This window comes from Myodes glareolus, chromosome 16 (assembly GCF_982192425.1).
Source record: "Myodes glareolus chromosome 16, mMyoGla1.1, whole genome shotgun sequence".
Lineage (NCBI taxonomy): Eukaryota > Metazoa > Chordata > Mammalia > Rodentia > Cricetidae > Myodes > Myodes glareolus.
In genome coordinates this window covers 32,908,480-32,922,238 of record NC_142041.1, presented here as the reverse complement: position 1 = coordinate 32,922,238, position 13,759 = coordinate 32,908,480, and the positions used below count along the sequence as shown (strand labels likewise).

Sequence of the window (13,759 nt, the reverse complement as noted above, 5' to 3'; positions counted from 1 at the left end):
GGAACCATGGAGATGGCAGAGCCAGGAGGGAAACCTCATAAAGTGTCTCCTTTGCTTTCAGACTAGGGCTAGGAGAACTAAGCAGGCTGACCTAGAAGTTACTGAAGCTTGCGTGGCAGTTCCTATGTTAACATTAAAACAAGTATTGTGTATGTGCGTGTGTGATGTGTGATTGCACATACATGGAGGTCAGAAGACAACTTTGTGGAATTTCTTCTCTCTTCACCTTTATGTGGGTTCTGAGGATGAAAGTCAGGTCACGGGGCTCATGCACAAGTACCTTTACCCACTGAGTCTTCTCGTCTGCCACACTTTCCCTTTTTCTTCTCTTCCTTCTTTTCTTTTTTTAAACTCAAAAAACTATGTGTATGGATATTTTGCCTGTATGAGTGTCTGTGTACCACATATATGCCTGGTGCCCAGAGAGGCCAGAAGAAGGCAATAGACCCCCTGGATCTAGAATAACAGAGGATTGTGAGCAACTGTGTGGGTGCTGGGAACCAGACCTTGGTTCTCTGGAAGAGCAGCCATTGCTCTTAACCACTGAGCCATTTCTCTAGTCCCCTTCTTTCTTTTATTTTCTTCTTTTTTTTTTGAGACAGGTGCCATGTAGCCCATGCTGGTCTCAAATTCACTGTGCAGCTAAGAATGGCCTTGAACTTTGGAGGCTCATGCCTTCCCCTACCAAGTACTTGAATTACAGCCATGCACAACCATGCTCAGGTCTTTTACATATTAATTTTCAGCTCTAGGGTGGATACTTGAAACAAATGCAAAGTCTGGGGCCAGGGGGCTTACTTTTATTTATTTATTTTTGTGTGTATGTTTTCCACGCATGGATGTATGTATGTAGGCACACATACATGTGTAGGTGTGGGTACATATGTGTGCATACACATGTGGAGGCTAGAAGTTGACACTGGGTAACCACTTTTCACCTTATACATTGAGGAAGGGTCTTTGACTAAACCTATGGCTCACCAATTTGGCTTAGTTTAGGTAGTCAGATTTTGCTGGGAGTTGCTCTTTTTCCACCTCCTCAGTAATGGCATTACAGGCCTGCCTGTCATTCATGTGGGTGTTGGAGATGCAAACTCCGGATCTCATGCCTGTGCAGCAAGCACTTTACCTGCTGAGCCACCTCCTCAGCCAGTCGGTGTATTTTAAAGACCTAGCATCCTGTTCTTCATAGTTAGGCTGTGCATCTTCCAGATCGATTTCCAGATACTCATTCTCTCCTACCGGAGTGAAGCTGCCTCCTCCAGCTTGGGCATGAGCACCACGCTCTCAGAGCATCTGTGATGATCTTAACAAGACCCACAGGAGTGGAGGGAGTCTAGTAACGCTCTCATGAAGGGAGAAGGTGCCACCCCACCCCAAGATTCCAATTGCCGGTCTACGAGGAAACAACTGACAGGGATGGGATGCATTAGTGGTGCAGCTACCTGGGACTCATCCTTGGAATCCCAGTAAAGGCTCTGGCTCACCAAGTTAGATGTTGGTATGTCAGTAACTTCTCTAGCTGGGGTGTATAGACATTTGTGTCTCCCCAGGAAAGAAAATCATGCAACTCTCTCCAGAAACCTGGAACCAGGTGTCCTTGTTTGGGAGATGGAACAGCTGCTTGAGTTCAGCAGCTTTGGTCTGGGGAAATCTGGGTATAAAGGCCAGGAGGTAAGCGCCAGGAGCTCAGAGCTCTTGGCTCCTTCAGGGAAGCCTGGTTTGGCTTAGCCCTGCTCTTCAGTCCTGCCCATGTATTATGGAGGCTCCTTCCTTGCCCTGGACCAGGTTATGCTCTGCTGTGGTCTACAAGCTCTTTGAATACCATTTATTTCCCATCCACCCAATTTCAACCTCTTTAGAGAAAGGTCACCTCATTTAATTAAAGAAGTATAGACACAAAGTTCCTTTAAAAAGGATCAACAATGGATTAAAATGGTAAATGCTATGCCATGTACACACACACACACACACACACACACACACACACACACACACACACAAATCACCAGCAGGACCTAGGCAGGAGAATATGGTGTCAGGGTGGGCAGTAAAGCAATAAGTAGTCCCCCCTCTTTTTAAAATTCAGATTCAATCAACACAGATTTTGGGGGAATGAACCTTTTCATAGAAGAGAAATGATTCTAAGTGCAGAAGAGCTAGGGGGGACTTGGGGTTTGGAGATGAGGCCCATTTCCTTCCAGGATGTGGATTCCAGTTCTTCAAGGTAAGGCAAGAGACACACACAAAAGACACTGCCCAGAATTGGCACATGGGCGGGGTCTTGGTCTTGGTCTGGAGGTAATGAAGCTAGAGCAAGAGAAATGTTAGCAGACACTGGGGTGCCTGGGCAGAGTCACTTGAGGATCCTCCCTTGGATCTTGGCCCTAAATTTCACTAAAGGGGATTATTCCTTTCTCTCTCTCTCTCTTTCTTTCCCAGAGCTGAACCCAGGGCCTTACACTTGTTAGGCAAGCACACTAACACTGAGCTAAATCCCAAAACACTAAAGGGGATTTGTTGTTGCTGTTTACTAACTTTCTTTCTTTTCTTCTCTTCCTCCTCCTCGACAGTGTTTTACTGTGTAAGACTTGTCCTTGGACTCCTAGTTATTCTCCTGCCTCAGCTTCATGGGTGCTGAGATTATAGGCATGTGCCATCTTGCTTCAGATGGTCCAGTTACTTAAGAACTAAGCTTAGCCTGTTTTAGTTCATGAATCTTGTTCTGACTTCCAAGGACTAAAAGTAATAGTCTGATCGAATCCATGGAATTCCTGCTCAGAGCAGCCACCCTTGTCCCTTCCTGCAGCATCGGAAGAATAGGAGCTGCTTGTCTGCGATGAACAGTAAAGTTGGAAGGATGGTATCAATGGAGTCTCCCGCGGTACCTCCTAGCTCTGTCCTTGCTTTCCTTTATGCCTGTTCTAACTTTCTAATGCTCATTACACCTGCCACATAGATTCCATCTTTTACTCATAAAGCCAACTTACAGCTCTAAAGCTTAACTCTGGCCAAATGCTCTGTTGTTATTATTATTACCATTACTATTACTATTTCTCCTTTTCCTCTTCCTCCTCCTTCTCCTCTTCCTCCTCCTTCTTTTTCTTCTTCCATCCTTAAGAATGTGATATTTCCTGAACAACAGCAATGGGCAGGGCATGCTCTTTGCTGGGGTGATGAGACTGGGCCCTGGTTTTTGCCATGAAGATGATTTATTGGCTTATTCACTTCTTTCTGTTCACTCTTTCCTCTCCTCCTTCACTCCCTTCTCTGCTATCCTGTTTGGTGGTGCTTGGAATCAAATGCAGGACCTTGGACATGCTACCTCCGAGCACCATATTCCCACCAAGAATACGTTAGATGTGGGGTGAAAGTCAGGCATGGTGGTGCACACCTTTAATCCCAGCACAAGGAAGGCAGAGGCAGGGGGATCTCTGTGAGTTTAAGGCCAGCTTGGTCTACAGGGCTAGTTCTAAGACAGCCAGGGTTACACAATTAGTAGCTAGTTATGCAGCTCTCAAGGAAAATAACCAACTGCCTAAGTAGATTGTCCTGAGGTCTCTCAGACTCAAGGTGGATTGCAGCCTATTCTGGCTCACCCATCACTTCCTGGCTGATGTGACCCTGACTGAATAATTCAGGGGTGCAACCTCATGCCCAAGGCACCCACAGGGAAAGACTCTTGAAAGAAAAACAATGTGTGCAATCCCTAAGCCTCTGGACAGAAAACACACACCTCAGAGGATGTCTCTGCCCTGGCTGCAGTCCTCTACCATAGTCCCACCCACCTGTGCAGAATTTGCCTCTTCTAGATAGGTGTGGTACCCCCGTGCAGTCTACGTCCCTAGGCAGGCAACATGGATATGTGCACAGATCAGCTGGGAATTGGTGAGGAGCAGAGCCTGATTCAGTAACTATGGACTGCAGCCTGGGGTCCACATTTCATCCCAGAACCCAGGGGATGGCAATGTTAGTACAGGGTTATGCTTTTGAATGGTAGTGCTCTAGGTCAGGCCTCCCAATGTCCCCAGACAGTTTCACAGATTCCTGTATCCCAGTCTTAGCCTGGTTACATTTTTTTTTTTTTTTGGTGTGTGTGTGTGTTTTGAGACAGGGTTTCTCTGTATCCTGGAACTAGCTCTTGCAGACCAGGCTAGCTTTGAACTCAACAGAGATTCACCTGCCTCTGCCTCCTGAATGCTGGGATTAAAGGCATGCACCACCATTGCCCGGTCCCCTGGCTACATTCTTAGTGGTAAGAGGGGAAGAATCATTTACAGAACAGGGGGAGGAACTACTTAAGCTTGTATTGGGGAGGCAGCTTTCTGGTCAGGTCACGTACAGAGTTGTTCAGAACAATTTGTTCCAGGTATGACTACCTTAAAGTCAATGCATCCTTTAGTTAATAATACTACATTACTATATGGCTATATGTACAGCCATGGTGCTGTATCTGTACCTGTATTTCATGTAATCCCCCCTGAACTGAGTAAGACCAACCATACCCATTTTAAGAGTGACGATCCAGGTTGTATTAAGTGCTCATAGTCATGCCTAGAAGATGATTTGAACCTAATTTGTCCATTTTTTTCATACCTCAGTCTTTGCCTCCAGAGGAATCAGATAAGATTACACGATTAATGCCATGCCAGAACTTACAGGGCAGTGGGACTTATCTTCCAAAGCAGTTGCTTGGAAGGCTGGCACCTAGTCCAATCAGGTCTTTTACGCTCAACTGGCCTCTGAGGCCCTTCTTAGAAAATGACAGTGGATGCTTTTCATCACTAACTTCCTGCTGAGTGAATTCTCTACAGGAAGAAAATATTGCCACCACCAAAGCAGCCACTACCTCAAGACGAGGGTCAGGTGGGAGACAGTATGCAAGGGTAGGGCATAGGGGATGGGGAAAGATGAGCCCAGAGCAGAAAAGCAGAGGCAGTATAGGACAGGGCAGTGAAAGGGATGAAAAGGAGGCTAAGGGGATCCTTCGGCCCTGTCATATTGACATGGGCAGAACAGGGTGAGGAAATGGTAGAGGTGACTGAGCTGGAGCAGAGACCAGAGGAGCATCACAGGAGGTGCAAGAGCCTGAGCCTGGCATGTCCACAGGCTAAAGAGGGTGGAGGGGAGCTGCTGGGCTGACGGCTGATGGACGTGAGGATGAGGGTGAGGAGCTAGTTTCCTTGCTGACCTGGGTGAGTAAGAGAATTATAACGCCACTGGATAAGAGAAAGACAGAGACGGCTTGGTTTTGATGACTATGCAGGAGGGTGTACTTGTTTAAAGATTTGAAGGGCTAGAGGAAAGAAGCCACCAGAACACCAACATACAAGGGATGGACAAAAGAAGATCTGGAGCCATGGAGAGAGGGCAGAGACCAGGGAGAGGGTGGTGGCAAGGATGTTTGGGTTTTGAGAAGAATAACGGCAGAGAGAGAGGAGCCAGGACCAGAGGCTGTTGCCATAATGACAGGTCGAGTCTGGTAGAGAGGAGGGTCAGTCATCTGAAGACACCCAGAGAGAGAAATCATGACACACCATTCTAGGCTTGCTGTTATTTTCATGAAAACTTTATTTCATTCTCAATAATTATGGATCTGATCCCTGCAAGACTTCAAGGTTCCCACAGAGCGATGCCTTTCAGAAGGCACATTCAACCACGGCAGGTTCTGCTGTTTCTTAGGAAGCGTGATATAAAAGCAAGGGATGCTGGTCAGGATCTGGCCAATCTAGAGGTGAGAGCAAGTGGTGCAGGTGGACATTTGACTCAATTCTGGAAATTCCAGAGTTCCCTGATAGCTTCTGGCCATGCTCTCCAGACTATAGCAAAAAGCAGCCAGCAATGATCTGAACTTCTAGTTTTTGGGACAGGGAGCCGGTACAGACTCCAGGAGTGGCCTGGGCAGCCAGGACAAATAGAAACAGTAACTCAATTTTTCCAGAACATGGAACACCTGCTTCAGCAATTATAAACAGCCACACAGAGGTTCAGCCTGGGAACCTGTGCTCTGGAAAGTGGGTATCATAATTTCTTACTTTTCAAACCCTCAATAACATCCTTCTGTAAGCACAAAACAAACAACAAACAAATGTAAAAAACAATCATGACTTTATTAATTTGTCTTCAGATGTAGTGGATTCAGTAAGCAACATTTCCCCACCATCGCCAGAGAAATTTAGACCATGCAGCTAAAGCTAGGGGTACATCTTCGCCCTTCTGTCTCGTCATCTAGACACTGAATTCAACAGTGAGTGGGAAGGCACTAGGGTGAGGGAAGGCAGACCTGAGCTATGGCACAGGACCGGCAACCTCACTGAGGCTGAATTCTTCTCAAAACCTTGACCTTGAAGAGCAAATGCATTTGGGGAAATAATCATGTTCTAGACATGAAAAGCTTGCATTGCTATTTATGAAAACTGGCCTGAAAAATACTTCCCAAGCTGAATGAATGTATTATGACATTTGATGCATTTGAAATAACTCAATAATCTAAAGACTTTCTGCTATGAGAGGAATGCTTGCTCTGGAGAATTAAATCTTGGTTACAATCAGGAAGGAGACCCCAAGAGTTACTATGTTCCCTGGCAGGGAAACAATGCTTTTTTTTTTTTACTCACTCTACGACCTGGTTTTAGTGAGAACTCTGGTTATGAGACCTTCATATCTGGGCTTCAAGGAAGCATAGAATATTTATTTCTGGGACTACTTTGACTTTTAAACATACAAATATAAGTGTGGTACCCAGTACCTGGAATCCTGGCATCGGAGAGGCTGAGATAGGAGGATAGCAGCCTAGACTACAGAGTGAGACCCTGTCTCAAAAATACCACAAAAACAGGCTAGAGAGATTGCTGAGTGGTTAGAGCACTGGTTGACTCCCCCACCTCCACCCTCCGGAGGATCTGGGTTCAATTTCCAGTATCTATATGGTGCCTCACAATTATTTGTAACTCCAGATCTGGTGTTCTCTTCTGGCCTTGATGGGCACTGCATATACATGGTACACAGACATACACACAGGTAAAACATCCATAGAGATAAAATAAAAATTTAAAAATCTTTAAAAAGACCATAGGAGCTGATCTTTTACATATTACAGTTTCCACTCTTTCCTTGTCCCGTCCATCTTGACCCCAGAGGAAACCTTTTGAGCACACTGTCACGAGTGCCTTTGTGTGATTCAGCGTTTCAGAGAGCAATTTTCAGCTTGTTACATCTAGGTCCATTAAGGTAGCTTCTCTCTTTACAGATAGAAGAAATGATAATTTATGGAGAGAACCCCAAATGCCAGGTGCCTGCCCACAGTAGACTCCAGGGTGCTCTGGATTCTGAGACAGGTTTGCACCCCCACTCTGACTCCCTCTGGCCCTGCTCCAGCCGGCTGCAAATTGTGTGGATCCAGCTGCTTTGACAGGTTGATGCTATCAGTCTCGTGGTGCCTGGAACACACAGATAGGAACAGGCAATGGCGCCGTCTCACCGTACGTAGTAATGTAATTTAGTTTCTGAAATTCAAGTATAGACTCTTGAAAGCTGATGTTTTTTTTTTAAATCCTCCTCAGAAGGGAGTGGGCGTGGCATAGAAGTCCCAGAGGAGCCATCTAAGCAGCAAAATGGCTTCTGTTGTGTATTCATAAACAGTTCAAAGTGATGGAAAAAACATGCAGAGGGGATTTGCAGGGAAGGTAAGTGCCTGGTGTGTCTACCTCTTTCCTTCCTCAGCTGTGCTGCTATGGAGCCCACTCCACTGGAAGGCTTCCCAGGTTAGGACTAGGCCCTCTTCCACAGTCTGCCGTGCTGGCGCTGGAGCAGATGCTCACCTACCCCAGGATCCACACACAGCAGTGTGAGTAAAGGAATGACTCAGATAGGCTGAGAATGGTGGGGGGCTAAGGAGCAGAGCTGGCTTTCCTTTTAGGCTTCCCAGCCTTTGTATCATTCTTCCCTGGCTTGCTGTACTTTGTGTCACTAGTCTTGGTCCCGATGAGCCACCCCAATTGCTCCCACCTCATATTCCTCTTCTTGGATCTTTCGTCCTCAGCCTCCACTTACGTATGTTGTCTCTAGAAGCTTCCCATGGAAGCCAGGCTAGGTTAGACATTTCTGTAATATACTCACAATTCCCTCCCTCCTCATTTTCATGCACTTAACAAATGTTATTAAGTGATTATTCATACAAGTTATTTGTTTAATAAATGTTCCTGAAGGTGGGGACTGTGTCTTTCTCCATGGTGTCTTCCCAGTGCCTAGAATAGAGAAGTGTGCGCTACAATCTGACAGCAGACAATGCAAGGTAAGGCAAGAGTCTGTTTGTAAGACAGGTGACAAAGGCTGGTAGCTAGGCCTTGACGAGTGGTGACCCAGACAAATGTTGCAACAAATGTTGTGTATCCTCTTAGGGCTTTTCTTAGAGCTAAGAGAAAAACTGCTTCCCAGGAAGTTAATTCAGAAAATAATCCCAGCAGGAGTCCCCAAACACACACTCATCTGCAGGCTAGGCCTAGTTAAATCCCTCAGAAGGGGGCTGGGAGATTGCTCAGGGGTTAAGAACACTGACTATTTTTTCAGAGGACCTGAGTTCAATTCCCAGCAACCACAGGGTGGTTCACAACCATCTGTTACTCCAGGACCAGGAGATACCCACTCTGGCCTCCTGGGGCACCAGACACGCATATGGTATACAGAAACACATGCAGATAAAACACTTGTTACACATAAAATTTAAAAATTAAAAGCCCTTAAAAAGTTCAAGGCCAAGGTAGCAATTTAGCTCTAGACACGGACCAACTGAACAAGCCGAGACCTTTTTGCTGACCAAGGTCCAGCTCAGCTATTTATTTACAATTATTTACTCTCAGGAGCTAACAATGAAGGCTCTGTTTGTTTGCTTGAGGCAGGGTTTCATGTCGCCCAATCCTCCTGTCTCTACCTCCCAAGTGCTGGGATCACAGACTGTGCAGCCACAACCAGCTTGTCTCAGTTCTTGTTGGGTGTTAGAGGAATGGACAAGCAGCTTGAAAACAAAACCACTGAAACCCCTTGGAGGGAAACAGAGGTGGGCTGCTTTGATCTGTCCATTCACAGTGCTGTTGGATAACCCAGGGTTACAACCATGCTTATCAGCCAGACCCAGGACCTCTTGGGAGGTCAGGACAGGAAGACTAGCTAAGCAGACACCTGTGAGAAACCTCCAGGACAGTAAGTTCATCCTCCGGCTGTGGGTCCCAGCTTGCTGTGAGTAGCACCACCTGAGGTCTGACAGGGCTCTTCACCCCCCAACAGCCCAGGCCAGCTTGGCTTCTGGCCCAGGCTAGAGTTCCAGAAAGAGCCCCAGGTAGAGTAAATGAGTTGTCCCAGGTCAATGCCAGATGGCAGCCCTGGGATTAGAATTCATGGGCCCTTCTTTCCAGTCAGCTGCTCCCTCCCTTGAGTCCTGCACTGTTTCTTCTGAATGCTCAGGGTTGTATTTAATTTAGTGAGGTTTGTGGTCACATAATCACAGTTCCTAAATAAAACAATAAGTACAGAGCATTCGCCATGAGGAAGGAAAACACAGGGGGCCTTTGCCCCTGAGAACAGACGGAAAGCGAGCTCTGGCTGAGTTAGGATTGTTCTACTTGAACAAAACCCAATACAAACAAATCTCTTGGGACTGGGCAAAGCCCTCATCTGCTCTTATTTCTTCTCTGTGAATACTTGTTGAGAGAGCCTGTGCTCAGCCTCATGGTAAGAGCCTCTTGGAAACAGAAATGAGGTGTTTCCAAAAGCAAAATGGAGTAGGCTGTGGAACAGCTCAGGTCAGGGCATTGAACATTTTCTTTTTACCAATCATCAGTTACTGCCCCGCCAGAGGCTCCATCTGCAGGAGTGCTATCTGAAAGCACTTCAGCTGGGGTGAGAGTCGCCTTCGTCATCCCAGCCTAAACTCCACCAGGCCCACTCACGTTCTCAGTAAACAGCAAATGCTCTTTCCCTACCCTTCCTGTCTCACTGTGGCTGGTTGTGCTAGGAGTGCGAGCCAGCCTGCATGCATTTGGTTGTTGGGTAGGGAAAACCATTTCAATCATTCGGGCAGTTTCTTTGACCAGTACATTCATTGAAGTATAAGTTAGGCAGTGACTGTGGGGTGTAATGGATCCCTCACCAAAGGGACTCTGGAGGAAAGGGTCTGCACAAGGCCAGAGCATGACTGGTTGAGAGGAACGGCCCCAGAGCATCTTTGCTGGGCCTCAGTGCAGGTGCATTCGTGCTTTTACCTCCTTTGCTGGCTCATTCACTTGGCTGTGGGAGAGACAGGCAGGGGAACTTTCTACTAGAAAATCCAAGGCCCGTAAATGGCTGGGACTCTACTGCCCTCTCATGCCTTCACATCCCTCGGTATCACTTGGAGAATGGGAGAGGACCCTTCCCGTGATAATGGTCAATCAAAGTTCCACCTGTGGGCTCTGGGCCACATGCGTGGCTGGAGTCGGGGAGCCCCCAGACCCACTCGTTTCATTTCTGCTTCTATTTGCTAGATATGCTCCTCCCATTCATGCCAGTGTCCGTCCTCTAGAACAATGTCTTTACATCAAATGTGTCCTCACTGCCAGGCTGAAGCTACAGAGGTAGCCATGGAAGACTCTTCTCTGAAGCATGCTCGGTGTCTCTCTTAGTGTCCCTCCCTCATGCTCTGGTTAAAGAGGAGGGTACCAGGGACATTAAGAGACAGAGAACCTTTGTTCCTCTACTCCCACAGAGTCCTACAGCCATGAGGAATTTTGGTGTCAGATTCTGGCCATGGACAGCTCAGGAGATGGCATGATGTCTCTGAAACTTACTTCACTTTGAGAGAGATGGTGACCACAGGAGAGTTCAGTCAGGCTAGACGTGTGTTTGGGGAAGGTAGCAAAGGTGCTGATGTAGAGAGAGCCTTTGCACTCACAGGGAGAGTCTTGGAAAGAGAAGAGGCCAGGCCCTTGAAGTGAAAGGCTATTTGAGAAAGGCTATTCAAATTAGAATAAACACAGGGCCTTAATAATGTCGGTATCCCACTCGGGAGGCAGAGGCAGGTGAATCTCTGAGTTCAAGACCATCGTGGTCTGCAGAGTGAGTTCCAGGACAGCCAGGGTTACACATAGAAGTCCTGTCTCTAAAAAAAAAATCTAAATGAATGAATGAATGAATGAATGAACAAAATGGGTCTCCAGGCTTAGCCAGGAAAGGCAGGGTTTCTTTGGGAGCTATCCAGCGTTCTGAATCACCGCCGAACACGTGGGAGGATCTGGACAAGGCCTGCCTACTGTTAGTGGTGACCTTAAATGCCGCCAGTTCATCTTTGCCCACGGCTGACACCAGCTGCCTGCTTGCGTCCATGGCCTGTACGCCTGAAGTTGCTCCAGAATGACTCCAATCACTCATGGCTCCAGCCTGGGCTTCACGCCAGCAGCTTGACTCTCTAGCCAGATTTAATAAGGGGTGAGATTCAAAATCTTAGTGTGTATGTGAAAAAAATGTCCCCAGTCTCTATGAATGTTCAGGACCAAAAACCCTTGTCCAAGGGCAAGGTGACCATAAGGAAGGGAGAAAATTCTTTGTGTGGTACTCATTAGTTCCTCTCCTCACTCTCCCTTTCATGACTACCACACACACACACACACACACACACACACACACACACATGCACGCACGCACGCACACATGTGTACACACATATACAGACATAGCACACACGGACATGTACATTTCACACATGCATGCACACACGTGCACGCAAACATTTTACACATGTTTGCCCACGGCATTTCACACATGCACAACATGCATGTTTGAACATACATGTGCACACACATGTGCAACACACTGCACACACATGAACACACACATGCAACACATGCACACTCACACACACACGTGTACACACACACACACACACAGAGCATCAATTCTCCTTTCTGCCATTTCAGAGAAGATAGTCTTTCTCTGTGCTTGCTTTGTTCTTGTCTTAGATATTACAGGAAGTTGGTAGAAGTACCCAAGCTTAAATAATATGATATATTTTCCTAAATTCAAAAGGGATATAGTCACTTTAAAAGTCCAGGTAAGAAGAAAATAGAAAAACATTACACTTAATCACACCATCTAGAGTTGTGGTTCTCAACCTGTGGGTCTCAAACTCTTTGGGGTCAAACGACCCTTTTACAATTCATAACAGTAGCAAAATTATATTTATGAAATAGCAACAAAAATAGTCTTATGTTTGGGGGTCGCCACAACATGATGAACTGTATTAAAGGGTTGCAGCATTAGGAAGGTTGAAAACCACTGGTCTAGAGCTACCCACTGTTAGTGTCCTGGCACAGCTTGGGTCTGTGTGTGCGCATCAGGAGCAGGGTTATAGTGTAATGCTCAAAACAAATGGTTTTGAATTAAGTCCTACTCCTGCCATTTACTTATCTATGTGGCTTCCTTCACAGCTGCGGCTGAAGCCAGGGCCTGGTGCAGGCCAGGCAGGTGCTCTGCCATTGAGCTGCAGCTCTCCAAGTCCCACTGACATGAACTTCACCACGTTTCTAACCTCTCTGGCTCTTCATTTCACCTTTAACACGATGAACATCATAGCATCTGTCTCAACGTTGTGGGGAGGAGTGACGCTATTCATAACGTGTTTCCCATAGTCTCTGCCACAGGGTAGGTAGTTGAAAAAGCATGTGCATGGTAGGTGTGTGTTAATCACATAAACACGTGCACAGAGAAATCACACTGTATGCTGTTTAGTGCCCATTTCAAAACCAGATGATTCTCTATCTCAAGCACAAGCAGCACAGAAAATGGGTAAATCCACCCTACTTCACTTTCTGTCCGGTCCACAGGGGATGACCTGGGACTCAGGTAACAGACTAGACTCTCAACTAAGGAGCGAAAGAAATAGTCCTCAATGTATGGCCTCTAGCTTTTAGCCTGAGTTCGGTCAGGGCCAGGAGGCAGGGGCATCACCTCTTTTTGAGCTTTGGGGCCCAGGTCTTGGGCTCACTTGCTCTGGACACCATTTCTTGCCTCTCTATTTAGGAGTATCCATTCCTTCTTTCCCTAGGAGATTTTCTCCCCTTGAGACAGGGTTTCTCTGTGTAGCCCTGGCTGTTCTGGAACTCACTCTGTAGACCAGACTGGCCACAAACTCATAGAGATCCTCCTGCCTCTGCCTTCTGAGTGCTAGGATGTGCTACCATGCCTGGCTCCCAGGAACTTCCATGAGTCTATTTGCTTAGATTGGGCAAGTGCTTCTGCACTCTGCGTCCTGGCACCTTGACTCCTGTATTCACCTCCCCCATACCTCTCCTTGTCTTCTCTCACTTTTTTTTTACCTTTATTATTTTTAGTTATACACATGTGTGTATGTACATGTGAGTTCAGGTGCCTGTGGAGGCCAGAGGCCAGAGGCACTGGAGCTCCTTGGAGCTGGGGTATAGGCAGTTAAGAGGTGTCTGATGTGGGTGCTTGGAAATGAACTCAGGTCCTCCTTAAGTCGAACACTGTAAGCCATCTCTCTCTAGCCCTTCTGATAACTCTTGGGGCCAGTTCCAAGCTCCTGGTTAAAATTCCAGGGGCCCTTTCACTCCCGCCCACTGGATGTGAGAATTTATTACTGAACATGATTTGGGAGGGTATAGGGCAGCACAATGGACTCCTTGGGTGTGCAGGGCCTGCACTTGTCTAGAGGACGACAATTGGGAATATATGTGACTCCACAGTCATTAGGGATGAGCTGCTTTTCCGCTAC

At 46.8% G+C, this 13,759-nt stretch overlaps 1 protein-coding gene across 6 annotated transcripts in view; it reads right to left on the bottom strand.

Annotated features, from left to right (window-relative positions):
* Fam219a (family with sequence similarity 219 member A) overlaps positions 1-13,759 on the bottom strand; it is a 58,076-nt gene that overhangs the window by 19,159 nt on the left and 25,158 nt on the right. The gene's annotated exons all lie outside the window — the stretch shown is intronic.